This window comes from Sylvia atricapilla, chromosome 12 (assembly GCF_009819655.1).
Source record: "Sylvia atricapilla isolate bSylAtr1 chromosome 12, bSylAtr1.pri, whole genome shotgun sequence".
Classification (NCBI taxonomy): Eukaryota; Metazoa; Chordata; class Aves; order Passeriformes; family Sylviidae; genus Sylvia; species Sylvia atricapilla.
In genome coordinates, this window is record NC_089151.1 from 10826264 (window position 1) to 10843035 (window position 16772).

At 41.5% G+C, this 16772-nt stretch overlaps 1 long non-coding RNA gene across 1 annotated transcript; it reads left to right on the forward strand.

Annotated features, from left to right (window-relative positions):
- The first annotated feature begins 8955 nt into the window (after positions 1-8955).
- On the forward strand, positions 8956-10564 carry LOC136366323 (uncharacterized). The gene is made up of 2 exons (XR_010744510.1): positions 8956-9236; positions 9359-10564. It is a non-coding gene; the product is annotated as an uncharacterized lncRNA (long non-coding RNA).
- Positions 10565-16772: the final 6208 nt, after the last annotated feature.

The following is a 16772-nucleotide window of genomic DNA, read 5'->3' on the forward strand; positions in this document are numbered from 1 at the left end:
ACACAAAATATGAACAGTGTTGTTCATCAAAACCTTAACTTCACACCTACCAACATTATTTAATTAAAACTATTTGTTAGAAGGAATAGATTTAATCTAGCCTTATCTCTAGAGAGTCTTCAATGTAGCCTTTAAGGTCCTGATTCTGCAAGGATGCTTCTACCCTTTCAGATTTCATTTCAGGGTCTTAAGTTTTTAAGATTTTCATGTTCATAATTCTGCAAACATAAATATTTGCAGATATAAAGTCCTGATCCAAAATCCTAGCTCATACACTGTATTCCTCAATCTTATTAATTAACAAATTTATTATTAAGTTAACTAACAAAATTATTTATTATTTATTTAATAGCAAATTTATTTGAGTAATTTTGCAACGTTAACAAACCTATAATGCAGTATATATGTATATGTATATGTGTGTATATATATAGTGCTGGGAAACTGAGGAAGGAGGCACAAGTATGTATGTAGTCTTGTTGTTCAGTAGCAACAAAATAGTAATAAAATTAAAACAACAGTCAACAGTGGCATTCAAATAGTACCAAATTCAGTAAAATCCTGAAGGAAAAGTTAATCTGATAGAATATTACAATGCATTGGTTGTTATTATTATTATAGCTTTGTGGAATCCTTAGGATGCCTGTACAAAGTTCTCTATGATTTCCATTAAGTTCAAAGGATTTTCACGTCTCTGCCTTATTTTCATAGGACAAGGGCTATTGGTAATTCCTGAATAGGTTATAAACCACTCCTCAACTCCATCCTAGGCCAACTAGGATTTATCTAATATTCTCTAACAGGACATATTTCAGCTCCAAAATTAACTCGATTTTGTTGCAATTCATTAGAAATGCCATCCTTTTTCACAAAACGCTCAATTCTATAAAATCCAACTACATTTCTCTTAAAAAAAAAAAAAAAAAAAAAACAAGCATCTCTGCTGTCCTCATCTCAGGCAAATTAGTTTCTTCAAAAGCACATGAGCTGATTGGGAAGAACACTTGGAAATGATTGCTAAAGAGGAAGGTTGCATGGGGTACATCTTCTAAGACATTGAAGAATGGAAGCAAATGGGAGAGAATGAACAAATTAATGATTAAGGAAGATGATTTTTTTTTTTTTTTTTTACTTATTCTGTAAGCTCTGTCCAGCTTGGCCTCCCAGGTTCGAGTAATCTTTCACTGTCAACATATGCCATGAGATTGATTCAATTAAGATTAGCGGCGCTGGAGAAAAAAAGTGGCATGGTTTACTTTTGATTAGTATTGTCTTTCCTCCCATCTCACAGTGGCTGTGACCCCTACAACCAAGACAGTTTAAATATATTAGATGACGTAAATCATTTGTCCAGTACAAATGAGCACAAGAGGAAACAAGCTTAATCACCACTTATATTTTAGATGCTTTTACATCTTTGCAAGGATTCTCTTTTCCATTTCACATATTGAATTTAATTGACTTACGATTAACTCTTACTCATATCTAAAATAGGGGCAATGGTGTAGAGCTGGAAAAAAAGGGCAGGGTACTGAATACAGTTTACTGCATGAAGTAGTGTAATTCCCAATATAATTACCTTTGAAGGTGGATTAGCTTCTATCCCTCTTGCATCTGAAGTGCTTTAAGAGTATATAAAGGACACTTAGTTCCCATATCACACATTAGCAGGTAGATTACATTTGAAAATTAGCTGGAGACTCAGGGTGTTCATCTCCCTGCTGTCACCAGCATGGCCTACATTTTCTGCTGGTACAAATGGGATAAACTGTCTTGAAAACAATAGAACCAGACATACTTACAGTAGATGAGAATTTGACTGAAAGCCTGGGTTGGTTTTTTTCCTTACATCAGAATGAAGAAGGAAGCTAATTCCCATATTATCCATTCTAGAGAAAATTATCATGGCATTTTTTTCTATTTTTCACAGTCTCCTAGGACACAGAAAGATGAAATAAGTTAAATCAGACAGGTATCCTAGGCTTCATGGTAACACAGATAATAATAGGTAAAGGAGCACCATTTGCTACTGTAGTTATGTTTCTGTCACTGTATAAAAAGGTTTTATTCAGTTCAACAAAATAGACCATAAATCTAGCGCACAGTGTAAATACATGTGTCTCCTTTATGTTTCTGGAGCTACCTATAAATTAAAGGTTAACTAATACATCTATTTTAGTTGCAAGCAAAGTGAAAGAACAAAATCTCACCTTTAAGTGTTATAACGCAAAAACTGCAGACCAATGTTAGCCAACAGCAGCTTTTAGGAACACCATCTTGGCCAGCCAGGGGCTGACACTGACACAGAGATGAAGTTTCTTCTGACTTATGCCAAGATTTCAATCACGGCACAAAGTTGTAAAAGGTGCTTATTAGCACTCACTGTGTTTGATAGAAACAGACATAAATCACAAATATTTTTTCCTGAGATACATGAGGTGGGATCCTTGTCTGGGTCCATGTCAAATAATACTAGTCAAGAGTTGATAGGTAAAGGACACCAACATAGCCTTTTATCTTTGCCCCAAATTCATATTCCAAACCAGTCTCGGCACTGAGTGTAATGAAATCAGAAGTCTCAGTTCAGTCCCTAGTGACATTAGTTCACATTATAAAATCATTACACATCATTTGACAATGTTGTGCACTGTTAGCATAGAGAAGAACTTGTTCTGTGTCTCTGGGGGAGACGGTCCCCACAGAAAAGATCAGGTTTGTGTGTGATGAGGAGGTGCAGGGAGGAGTGCAGCTGGCTGGTTGATAATGAGCACTTTGATGTTTAGCGTTTTTACTCCCTTAACACTCATCAAGACCAATATTTGTCAAAATACAAAGAGGGGAAAAAAGTCAAATTGTTGTTTTCTAAAGGGGCAACTGAGTAACATTTACCTAGTACAAGTTTAAAGAGAAATTCAGATGTTGGAAAATGCACAGAATGTGTTAAAACAGCTTTGTCTGTTGCTATTCAAAACATCTTTGACTACTGCTAGGCTGGAACTTCAATGTAAAAACATTGATATTTTCCTATTTCCTTTCTTTTTTCCCCTTTTAAAGGCAGATTTACAGCATAACATCTGATCTCATACACTTGTCACCATGATACTCTCCAAAGGCCCTGAAGACAATGGATCCTTCCAAGTCAAGCAAAAGAGAGAGTGTTTGCAGACTGGGTGTCTAACTCTGCATCTGGGAGGACTGGAAAGCTCAGGCAGAGCCTGCCTCAGCTCACAGACTCCCCAGCACACAGTGGGCTGTTTACAGCCTGCTTTCACAGCTTGCAGCAGCACATCTTTACTTACGGTGAAAGAATCCGATCTTTACTTGTAGTTGAAAAAATAAGTCTCTTTGCAGGCCACTTAACAGGCTCTTTCTCAAGTGGATTGAGCCACAATTGTAATTGGAATACAAAGAAGCAAGGACAAATGACTAAGAAGTTAATTAGCTCTGCAGATTTAGTTAAATGCTACATTGGCTTTTCAGTCATGGAAAAATCACCATTCCCAAGAGCATGGGTGGAACTCTCTGGACAGCTGCTGGAAAACCCAGTCCCCAGGGGTCACCTAGGGCATTGCAACTGCAAAGCTTGAGGATGGTAAAGTCAGGTGAAGCTGGCTGGAAGCCATCAGTTTGCTACAGCATGAGAACTTCCCCAAGTTGGTCCCATCTTGATGCAAGTCATGACCAGAGAGCTGTCCTGTCAGAGCTGCATGTTCCTGCCCTGTGCCTCCCTGCTCCTCCAGTGGGATAAAATACATCAGGGGAGGCTGGATGGGAGCCAGGGCCAGGACCATACTGGGGAGAGAGGAGCACAGGAGCCCTGCTTACACAGGTCCAACCACAGCAGAACCAATGCCTAATAAGTATGTACTGAACAATCTTGGCTCTGGCCTACCTTAAACATTACAGCAATTGAAGTGATTTACAGTAGACTGAAAAGCCTGTCATGTCCCTTGACAGAAAAGTTAGGGTTGAAAACATCTGGGTCTGATTAGCAGCCATCAGCCTAGGGCCCACAAAAGCCATGGCTCAGGCCTAGAACGCCATTAACATCTGGATTTGGAGGCAATTTCACCAAGCAAGTTGCATTTCCTTCTGTGTCAGCCAGTTCTCGAGTTCTTTGATTTGGGTTTCTGCCTCATTTTCATAATTTCTCTGAAATTAATATACCATGGCTTGTTTTTATTTGTAAGACTTATGTTCTGCCACAGTCTCAGTACCCAGACTGTTGTAAATAGGCAACCTTGCTCATGCTTACCCAGAAATACAAAATCAGAAGAACTGACAATACTAAACCCCTTTTAGGTAACTCTGAGCAAGTTTATCTACCGTTCATCTCAGTGTAAACATTTTCAAAACAAAATTAGGGAATAAATGACTGTTCCAATTGTTCCAAGTCCTTTCTGCTTTCAATTGCTTCTCCAGCAGCTGTAGTCTAGGGGTGAGGGGCACGACGGCTCTAGGAGATATCTGGCTTCATTCACCATTCACTCTTAAATGGTGTAACAGTTTTATGGCCTTTCCTTAATGATCACCCATTGTGTAATGGATTGCCAATCAAGGATCACTTAATGACAAAACAGAATAATTTAACCCCTATTCAAATGACAATGCCCAGAATTGCCCACGTAAATGTCTTCACACAACAGAAAGTTTTTCAGCTGAATGAGGTAAATAACATTAACAAGCTATTATCCTCTAGCTCTTCCTCGCCAGTTACAAAAGACCGACCTTTGAACTTTGAACTTTTTCTTTGACTGATCGCCACCATTATAACATTTGTGTTCCTCATTTAAAACTGCAGGTGTAGCCACTTACAATACCTCATAAAAAGTGTAGGCTTCAAGGGAGGAGAAACTCGGGGCTCACCTCGTTCTTTGGGAAATGGCCCTTGGGTTGCTCAATCACACAGATGGTCTTTAAAAATATAGTTATCACTGCGGTGCTGAATACACCACCAAGGGACAAGGATTTAGTGCACACTGTCAGCTTCCCAGTCAGGAAAAGCTGGCAGTATCACTTTTTTTTTAGGTGACTGATCATAAACTTATGAAAATATGAAACATCATGAACATGATGTTAAGAGACAGGAGCTGATGGGCAGGAGGTCTGTAAGTACCTGCTCTTTCAGTGGAATAGACTTAGGAAGAGAGAGGAGGTTTTTTCAAATCACATATCACTCCTATCCACGATAGGCCAGTGAACATCCTGGGAACTCCACAGAAACTAAAATTAGTGAATACTTTGCTTACCTTAAACCACAGCCTGAGGCTTAGTGAACTGACACAGTACAGGAGGCACCTGCATTGCACCTCCTTCCCTGTCTTTGGTTTGAAAGTGAACGAAAAGACAACTTGCAGAGCAAAAGTAACACATGACACACAGTTCCAGGACAGCCAGGCAAGCACCTAACTCCTTCCATGTGACCTTTGCACTTTTTTAAAAAACTGAAACCGATTGAAGGTGAGTGCAAAAATAAGTAGATGTTCACTGTTTTTCACCAAAAGCGAATTTAAAAGGCAAATCGGTACAACCCAACCACTTATTATAACCAGATTTTAAATTTGTACAGTATTTATAAGACTCGCCTTACAAGAACAGGCTCAATATATTTTGATTTATTTAGACAGTCTGAAATAAGCCACCTATGTTCCAGATAAAAGTTTCAACTTTATGATCAATTCTCTGAGAAAAATATGCCCAGTGTATTTGTCCAGTAATAAATTTAAAGACATTTGAACACGGTTGTGGATATACTGCAATTACAGAAATAAGAAACTTGATCAAATAACATGTTCACTTTGAATCATTCATGCAGTTCAATTTAAATAATTGAAATACTAACTTTATTAATGTTTCGAGTTGAAAGTAATATCAAGTTATCTCATAATATTTTAGACAATTAATATGTAGCAGGAGCTAATCTAATCCAAGAAAAAAATGTAAAATAAATTAGATGTTAAGAATGACCACTTGATTGCCACCAACATCTGGAGGAATTTAGGAATTCTAAACACATACTGTTTAATTTTTTTTTGCCATCTTTTGTGCTGATGCCTCACAAAAGTAGGCTGACCCCATCGGAAAAGGCTTACAGATCTGTTCTCTTGAGTATCTCCTACAGTCACATGCATATAAATATTACAAAAAAAAGCCTCAAACAAACCAGAAAAATATCCAACCAACAAAACAAGACTTCATACCTAATAACCAACCAGATAAGTCCTAAAGGCCTGGTCAAAGAGCCTTAAGCCAAAGAACTAGAAATGGAGTTCCTGTTTTGGTACACGAATACTCAGAAATTCAAATTAACTTTCTCTCTGTAATACCAGAATGGATGGGCTCACAGATCCAAATGGGGACCAGCAGACCTGCCCATTTCAGTCACTGCTTTAAAAAAAGAACAAGTCAGGAGCATCCAAAAGTCTCTAAATCCCCCAGCATGTTAGCTGAATAGGATGGTCTTTATCTTGAAAGAAGACAAAAATCCACCTCCATAGTAAACAAATTTCTGGCAAGGTCAGTAGAGATGATAAAGGAAGAAGTAAAGATACTTCTTTTTCTGAGGAGAATCTGGATGTGCATTCCTAGGCACGTCCCTATCTCTGTTCTTGCTCTGCAAGGAGAAAATATTGCAGCATCAGAGCTACTGGGACAGCTGGGCCAGAAACAGCTTCCACCCAGAATCCCCCAGTGGCACTCCAGTTAGCAAAACTGGATCTAACTAATATGTCATATACCTTGATGAAGGGAATGGGAACAAAAGCTGCAACACAATTCCAGTGTTGACTGATCCAAGAGCAGATTCTAACCATTTCTGGTATCCACCTCCAGCAAGGAATGGAATCCCACTGACACTGCTTTCTTCCCAATTTTCATTATATCCTTGTGTTTAACATAAAACACCCACACATTGTACCAGAAATAATTACACGCCAAACAGAAAAGGTATTGGATGCTTCAAATTATTCCCTACAGTGTCCCTGACATGACCAGCAAAGGGCTGAGAGAGAACAAAGGAAGTTTATAAAGAAATTCACACATATTCTAGAGGCTGACATCAGTTCAGTTTTCAAATAGATACGTTGGACACACCAATATACACAGCTCGTGCACTGAAGTACTTTCTTTGAGGCCAAAGAATCAAATGAGAAGTTTAGGGAAATACCAAATATTCAAAATCACCGAAAGCCCCCGACTCTACTGTGAGATGGGCACAAACCACTCTTCTCGTAGGGCTCTCTCTACTCAGCAGAACCGCTGTTACAGGTTACTGGGACTGCCTGGTGTCAGCCACAACCCCTGACCCGTGTGATGCTCTGCCTTGCTAGGGGGGAAGGCACACACATATCGCCGCACAGGGACCTGACACGGTCTTATCTCCGGCCTTTTGCTGCTGACATTTGTCACCGGCTCAAAACTTATTACAGCCCCCATCTCCGCTTAAATTTACGGATACGTTTTAATTAATGGGGGAAAATGCGTTTATCTCCTCCGAGCAGCGCCTGGGCTTCCAAGCGTTTGTTATCTCCGGTGTGAAATTTGCGCTGACAAGAATCGGCGCTTCCCACGCCGCAGCTCCGCGCCGGGCGGGGCTGGGGGAGAGAGGACAGGAGCGGGGACAGGAGAGGGGACAGGAGAGGGGACAGGAGCGGGGACAGGAGCGGGGACAGGAGAGGGGACAGGAGAGGGGACAGGAGAGCGGGGACAGGAGCGGGGACAGGAGAGGGGACAGGAGCGGGGACAGGAGAGGGGACAGGAGAGCGGGGACAGGAGCGGGGCCGGGAGGAGCGGGGACAGGAGCGGGGACAGGAGAGCGGGGACAGGAGCGGGGACAGGAGAGGGGACAGGAGCGGGGACAGGAGAGGGGACAGGAGCGGGGACAGGAGCGGGGCCGGGGGAGAGGGGACAGGAGCGGGGACAGGAGCGGGGACAGGAGAGGGGACAGGAGCGGGGACAGGAGCGGGGCCGGGGGAGAGGGGACAGGAGCGGGGACAGGAGCGGGGACAGGAGAGGGGACAGGAGCGGGGACAGGAGCGGGGACAGGAGAGGGGACAGGAGCGGGGCCGGGAGAGCGGGGACAGGAGCGGGGACAGGAGCGGGGACAGGAGAGCGGGGACAGGAGCGGGGCCGGGAGAGCGGGGACAGGAGCGGGGACAGGAGCGGGGACAGGAGCGGGGCCGGGAGAGCGGGGACAGGAGCGGGGACAGGAGCGGGGACAGGAGCGGGGCCGGGAGAGCGGGGACAGGAGCGGGGACAGGAGCGGGGACAGGAGAGCGGGGACAGGAGCGGGGCCGGGAGAGCGGGGACAGGAGAGGGGACAGGAGAGGGGACAGGAGCGGGGACAGGAGAGCGGGGACAGGAGCGGGGACAGGAGAGCGGGGACAGGAGCGGGGACAGGAGCGGGGACAGGAGCGGGGCCGGGGGAGAGGGGACAGGAGCGGGGACAGGAGCGGGGACAGGAGCAGGGACAGGAGCGGGGCCGGGGGAGAGGGGACAGGAGCGGGGACGGGAGCGGAGCCGGGAGCTGCTGCCTGCCCCAGCCCTGCTCACACAAGTGTGCGGAGCACATCTGCCTGCGCTCTGCCTGGCAGCTGGGGCCGTGTGACCAATTCAGCGTCAGAGAGTGAAATTAGCGCTAAAGAGTTTAATTGCGGGTAAGCAATCCCGCCTTACGGAGCGGTAAACACAGCGGCAGGGGCTGGAGGGCCGAGCACCAGTGACAGAAGTGGCCGCTTTCACGCCCCGGCCGGGCTCCGGGCGCTGTCGCCGGGCCCTTACAGCCGCCGCCCGTCGCTCTGCCCGGACTGAGCTGTGTGCCCCAGCCATCGCTGCTGGGGAACGGGACACTGCCCGCTCCTCACACACCCAGACAGCAGAACGACGGCAGCAGACAGCATCGAGAACACGCTAGACGTCTCTGAGATTTTTCTTAAAGAATACCATGTTTCTTTCTTTAAAATTGCCGGCTGACTAAATAGGTGTGTCACACCCCCAAAAACACACAGGCCTGGGAAGCCTGCGTACAGATGGTTTGGGAACAAAGAGTTGGTAGATGTGAATAATTACCCAGATTTTGAGTGCCCTTGAACAAAGTGTTTCAGTTTATTGGAGGCAAATCTGAAGAGCTGGAGCAGTTTCTGCCATGGCCAGTGTGCCTTGGTTTCCTTCTTCATGAGACAGGATGAGTTCTGAGAGGCTGAGAGACTGTGGGGATTATCTGCAGATTCTGTGAAATGGTAAAAGACACACACCAGCTGAATAAAGTTTATGAGGGAAGATACCGAATTCTTGTTCATCATTTTGTTTCTTTCTTTTCCCTTCACTCCCATTCTCATTGCTTATTGATTTTTGTTTCCAGCTGACATACGAGCGACAGCCTGCATTAAGACAACAGCAACTGAAGCATCAGGAAAGTCAACATCAGTATATACCATTTAAGAAATCTGCTGTTTGATGATGCACATTTACCACTCCAAGAAGCGCCTTAGGGAAATACAACCACTTCTGAAGGGGGACTAGTACCAGGTGGGTGGGCTTCAAAAAACACTGCTCTGCATGATGTCCAGTAGGAGAATCCCTTTCAAAAACAGTGAGATGGATGAGCTGTCATCAACCCACTTCATTCCCTGCTTTGCAGGACACTCATAAAATGGGCAAAGGACAGTTCTGGTTTGTTCAATACACGATAAAAACGCACAAAAGGTGATTGACATGAAGAAACTGCAAGTGTGGTAAATTAACATATGCTTCTGGAAGCACTGATCTACTAGAATAACTGAGGCGTGTGTATCCTCTAGCTGCTGAAAGACTAACCACCACTTTAAAACTATTGAAATCCCTATATATTGTGAGTATAAGCTCTTAATTAATTTGCCATATTACATGTATCAACAGCTAGACAGAAATGGAGCTTAACAGCAATTTATCTTCAATCCTGTTTTGAAGCCAACACAAATATTTCTACATTTCACCCTGCTTTTGACTCACTATGTAAGTAGAAGCAAAAGGGCCCAAACCACTGCTGACATTAACATCATAAAAGGTGTAACCTGGCTTAAATCAGTGCCACTGGCTCTTCTTGTGCCAGTAATGAACTGGGATCTCTGCCTTCACTTGTGACACTGCAATTAAGAGAATTTGATGTAATAATAATTATGAATGAATTCATAAGTCTGTCACCCTTTCATGGAGGGTCACAGGCAACAGGTTTTCATGGTCCCAAGGCTGCCTTTCGATTGTTGGGCAGAGATATTCTCCCTTACCTGTTCTGGAAAATCAGCTGTGCTCTCCCAGCAAACACAGATGCAGTGTACAAACTCTGTACAGAGGTTTCCACCGAGGTGCTTCCACTTCTCCTGGACCCACAGTGGAACAGGAGTCTGTGCTCTGGGCTGAGAGCAGCTCCTTCCAATAACGCTATCCATTGAGGAAGCACATCTCCAGCTGGGCCTCTCCATGCTTAGGACACACTCATTAAAGCTACTAGAGATGCCACGGAATGGAAAAGATTCAAAACAAAGCAAAACCAAGAACTAACTACAATACCACCACCTTCACACACACATACACACACACAAAAAAGAACATGTGCGGAAATGAAGGATTCCCCTGCTTATTCTGTCCATTTCTGTTGAGATTTTCACCAAGAACATTTACCAGGGTTTTGTGCTGATGAACACAGGTACCACATACTTTGACTTGCCATTGCATTAGCATTATACCACCAAGGTTCTTAGCCTAGCAGGTTGAACAGGTAAATGAGGGATTTTCTCCAGATTTTGCCATTCAGCTCCACACAAATATTATTAAGGCAACTCCAAAATCCAGATGCTCAAACCTGAGGAATGGTTACAGAAGGGCAGCCGTCTTCAACAGACTCAAGTGAAAGGAGAGACAACTTTGCTGAGACAGCTGGTCCATTTTTGTATTCTCCAGTTTATTCAGTCTTTCCCTGATTATTTCATTAGCTCTTCACTTTTTTAATGAGTGTAATCCCACAACTCCCCAAGCATGCACACTACACAGCCTGTCCCTAGAAATTAACTCCTTCTGCCATTTATAAAGCTCCCTCACAAACAGACTTCTCCACACTGTACACACTTATCCATGTAACTAGCACAATTTGCCAATTTGCCAAAGGGTAAAAACTCTAAGCTCCCTTTATTTGTCTTGCTGCTGAGTGATCTCAGCCCCAGTGACTAAGAGTCAAGCAGCGAGGAGATGCCATGCTGCAGCTACACTCACCTCAGCTACAAGCAGCAGAGCTGCCATCTTGCTAATCAGCTTTAATTTAGCTGTCTCACAGCTTCATAAGTAAATAAAGACTTACTTAGTGTCAGAAATATCAGTATTTAACCGTTGAGTTAAAAAAGTATGGTAATTAAAAGAGTGCCACAAGTCACAGCTCTGTGCAATCCTAACAGATTGTAGGGTTTGCCTTTTTGAACCTCTCAGCACGTTTAGAAACTTGAGTAAAACAACAAAAGGTGTTAATAGCTTTAAGGGGGGCGTCATGCTGATAGATTGCCCATTATGGTTACCCACTCACAGAGAAATGGCAAATAGGTTTGATCAATTCGATTTTAATGCAAAGTGGAACTTGAAAAAACCAGCAATGAGCAAAGAGAAGACCTTTTGTTGCTAATGTGTCTGAAAAAAAAGGACTTAATTGAGGTCATAATAATATTATCAGTTATTCACCATCAATAATTCAGCCTTATTTATTACTACATGGTAAAGTTCTGTCAAACAGGAACCGTTCAGGCTTTGTTATACATGTTAACATGAAGCTAGCTGTTGGGTGATTGGTATATATTTCACCAGCTGCTCAAAACTGCGGGATAGCAAGAACTAATGATATTCTTTCTTGGTCCTTGCATTACACAATAGTTAATTTGCTGCATGCAGAAATATACGTTACAAATATAATAGTCCCACATAAAATATGCATAATAAAAAAAGCATTATATCTGAAACAGTGACTGACTAATCTTGCCTGAGCTGTCATATGGAAAACAATTTCAATTCCTGCATGATTTAGTACTCCTACAGCAGGAGAAACATAAATTCTGCCTTTTCACACAGTTCTAGTCACCTGTGATTAGTTATCTTTAAAAAATCTAAACGAACGTATTATTGTACAATTATAGATGCAAACTCCAGTGTTAAAATTTAAAACGTATTAGTCTCATAAAATGGCTCATTAATCTCTGGGTCTTAAAGGACATACTTGTAATATTGTAATGAGCCAAATGCAGGAAATATGTGTGTGATGGTAGATGGAATTTTACCTCATGAGTTTGTTTGGGGTCTTTTTCTTTGGGTTGGGTTTTTTGGTTGTTAGGGGGTTTTGTTTGTTTGTTGGTTGGTTTAGGTTTTTTTGGGATTTTTTTTAACCTTAGAATAATTCAATTCCTACAAAATCTGTTTACCAAACACAAAAGAAGTTGTCAGTGACAAAGTCAGTTGTAGTTCTCTGGCCATTAACTATGGAAATAAGCTGTTTTGAAGAGATTAGTTTTTCCTTATACACGATATTCATGGATTTATAACAGCTATATAATTACCGACTGGAACTGCAACCAGAAAGGTTGGGCAGGGATATTGATCTTTCTGTGTCTGCTAATGACCACCTCTCCGCTGCGGCGATGGAAGGAAGCCTTCTATTAGATTTTTACCACCACCCTCAAGGAAAAAAAAAAAAAAAAAAAAAAAAAAAAAAAAAAAAAAAAAAAAAAGAAAGATCATAGGGGCACCTGTGCAAAACAGAGCGTATGGCACCTAGGGACCGTCCGGCAGCGGTCCGGGAGCCCGGAGCGCGGGGCAGCGCCGGGTGATGGATGCGGACCCAGCCCCGGGCCGGGGGAGCCGCCAGCCCCTCCGGGAGATAATCCACTTGGCAGCGGCGAGATGGCTCCTTGAAGGAGCTAAAGTAGACTGACACAATGGCCTGCGAGGCATTAAAATGTAGGAATTAAAAACTGTTAAATTGCACAGAGGGATTCTTAACCTCAGCCCTTTGGCAACACAGTGATGTTTCTTCCCTTTTCTTCTCCCTCTCCTCTTCTTGAAAGTGATTTGCCTTTTTTTTTTTTTTTTTTTTTTTTTTTTTTTTTTTTTTTTTTTTTTTTCCCCCTCCAAATGCCTCACTCATCAGACCACACTATATTCTAGATGCCAGTGCCCTGCCCTACACTTTTAATGAAGGGAATAAAGCATCTGAAAGAGTCCCTCGAAAAATAACTTTGTCTTCTCCTGACTGCTTCTGTCCCTCTCCTCCCCTTCTCCCTGCCCTATTCCACAGCCATGGTCAAATGCATAATGATCCTCACCCAAAAGCACATCTGGATTCAAAGATCCTTTTGGTTCAGCAAATGTAATATCTCCAGACAAGCCTTCCTCTGCAATTGGGGCTGTGCAGGTTCCCTGCACCATTTGAGTGAGAAAGGTGAAGCTCTGTGTTGTTCAAAGCGACAAGCAAATGTTCAAAACTATTTTAAAGTGGGGACAATTACTGTTTGCCCTGGAGCTTAAATGGATATGGGATTTTAATATTTTTTCCCTTTTTTCCCCCCCTTTTTTTTCCCCTGAAACACAAATTATCCTCAGGCTCAAAAACTGACATGTGGTTCCTGACAATAATAGGGTATCACTCAGCCACTTTGCAGAAAGCTGCCAAAAGAGACGACTCTCCTTTCCTGGTGGGTTGGTTTGGGTTTTTTGTTGTTTTTAAACAGCGTGACATTTAAAAAGTTATTAAAGAATTAATGCTGCTTTTTAATGAATAAAGCTTTATAAAACTACTGATATGGAATTAACATAAGTTTACCTCTGAATGCAAGTCTCTGTTTTTCCTATTTTACTATCCATTACTTCATTAAATCAACACTGAAAAAGACTAGCCTTGCCAAATTTCTCACTGCACATTCCACTGTTTGCCCATGACAGTATTTGAATGTGCTTATTATTTCTAGTAAAGCCCTTATCATTTTCACTGTGAAATTTAAATCACCCTGATCCAACTCTTCTTAGCTAAAGTCAGCTTTATCAACCACAAGAGATGTGGGATTTTAAAAAGATCTGAGTAAATTCACATTGTTTGGATAAACTCATTCAGGGGGTTCAGCAAATGAAAGCTGAAATAGATATGTATTCCAAGGAGGTTACGGACTGCTCAAAAACAAAGAAGTTAAAGCATAATTAAAAAAAAGGGGAAAAAAAAAAAAGTTAATACTATCAGTATCTTTTTAATGAGGGCATTCACAGACCAGATTTTGAATTTGTATTTCTGTGCCTTCACAATAATTCAAGTGAAAAGCAAGGAAAAAAAAAAAAAAGAAAGGAAAAAAAAAGGAAAAAAAAGAAAAAAAAAAAAGAAAAAAAAAAAGAAAAAAAAAAAAAGAAAAAAAAAAAAAAAAAAAAAAAGAAAAAAAAGAAAAACAACCCAAAACATTAAACTGTTTACATAAAGATTTTTTTTTCTACAATCCACTCTGCTATGTTATCTGGTCAGTGTTGTGCTATCAAAAAATGTTAAGGGCTGCATTTATGCATTATGCCACAATTTAAGTAACTGTGTATCATGTATATTTAAAACCATCTCTCTGTAGTTTTAATTATCTCAGTCTGCAGGGAAAAAACGCAGCTCCCATGCCTGAGACCGAAATGAAAGTGCTGCACGCTGACAGCTAAGATGTCTGTCCTAGCTTGTTGAGATTTCCTGTAAAATTTGCATTGAAAAGGCAGCTTTAAATATACTTAAAATAAAAAGAGCATTTGCATCTAATTTGCTACACTTGCAGTATTAAAGTTTTATCTGAATAAAGACATGTCAAATGGATTTATATAGTTAAGCTGATAGCTTTTAAAGTCAACACAGTAACATCAGCTAAATTCAACAAAGTAATGGCAGCAGCTAATGGCATTTATTAGTTTATCATCATTTACTTAAAAACCATAACACAGATCATTTTATTTTCACATTACTGTTTGTGATTCTTTGACTCAGTTTGTATTGATTCCACAAATTATGGCAGAAACTGACATTTATCTAACAGAGTTTTCCAAGCTATAAATGTTGGCTTTAGTGGGAAGCAATTGAACACTTGCCACACAATGGTTTGAGCCATGCTAGAAACAACCATCTTCAAATAAACACATTTGGCAACCATTTTAAAATGCGATTGTTGCTTGTCTGATAATGACAGAAGGGGTTTTGTTACTGATAAGGCTCTTATTACAAACCACTGCCTATGTAATCTACAGCTTGATCACACAAAGTGCTAAGCACACTCACCCAACCCAGCAAAGACCTGAAGCATTAAGCTTTGTTTTGAAGATATGCATAATAGCAAGCAAGGCTTTTTACAGTACTTCTCTTCTGCAGACCTCAAAGGACTTCACAAAGAGATCATCGCTGTTTACACAGGAGGAAACTGAGGCTGAGAGAATCCAAATCACACGCAGCGCTGCAGTGGGACTTGATGCTGTCCCAGTTCAGCATTCTGCACACTAGGTTTTACTGCCACTTCATCCTCCTGTTGACTTCAGAGTGTTATCATCACTTGCCCAGACTCCAGTGGAGCTACCTGCCAAAAGTAGATGCTTATGATAAATATTGTTGAAGGGTCTAGAATGTTACAGAACAGTTTTTTGGCCCTAAAGCCATGGTAAAACCAGGATTTTTTAATGCATCACACTCTAAATTCTGCTATAGTTGCCTTTCTACCCCTCTTTTTAGCAATAATAGATGAAGCCCAAAAATTTACCATGAAACATCCAGCAATATTTTACTGCCACCATAAAAACTAGGCACATATTTTAGGCACACACGTATCTTGGTTTGTAAATATTATGGGCGCAGACACCTACATGTCAACACTCAGTTTTATAACTGCATTTGAAAATGACATCAGAAGCTTCCAATCATGAGATCTACTCTCCTCCTTGGTGACATGTTCTTCAGGGGAAGGAAAAAATCCAGCTGAGTTGGAGATAGGGTTTATTTTCAGAACTATGCACGGAGGTCAACATTCTTACTAACAGGAGGCCCATGTCTAATTCTCCATGTCATATCCTAAACCTTTAATTCCAAAGAATCACCAGCTTCTCTCTTTTTTTGTCTTTGGGGATTTTTTCATTTGATGTTGTTTTGTGTGGGCTTTGTTGTTGTTGTTTTGTTTGATTTGGAATTTTTGGTTTGAGTTCTTTCTTGGATATTTGTTTGCTCATTTTTCTCTTTTTTTCTTTCTTTTTTTTTGTAGCAGATCATATTCCCAAGAAAAGTGACAATCACAAGTCACATTTGGCAAGAATTTGAAATGATCATGCTTTTTTTCATGCCATTTATTATAATTCTCCCACAGCAATGGACTTTGTTCTACTGTGTCCTCACCCTGAACTCTGGCTTCTATTTCAGCACACATTTGTAATTCTCTATCCCTGGGCTGAAGAGCTCAAACCTCTGGCTCACCAGAACAGCCTGAGACAGCTGGAGCAATGGTTTCTGAGGCATAACCATCCTTCTTGAATCACCAACTCACAGCTGGCCAACTTTCTTATGTGTAAATGCTGAATTGGGCATGAAGGAGAAAGAAGGAACTAAAAACTGTATTGACTTTCACTTGGAGCCCCAGTCTGACCTCGTTCAAATCAACAGGAATTCTGTTCTGATTTAAGCAATGCCTGGATCATATATTTATAAAGTTTTATTTAACTGAAAATTACTTATGGAAAAAACTACTGCAAAAATTTTTTTGGGGGAAAAAATCGAG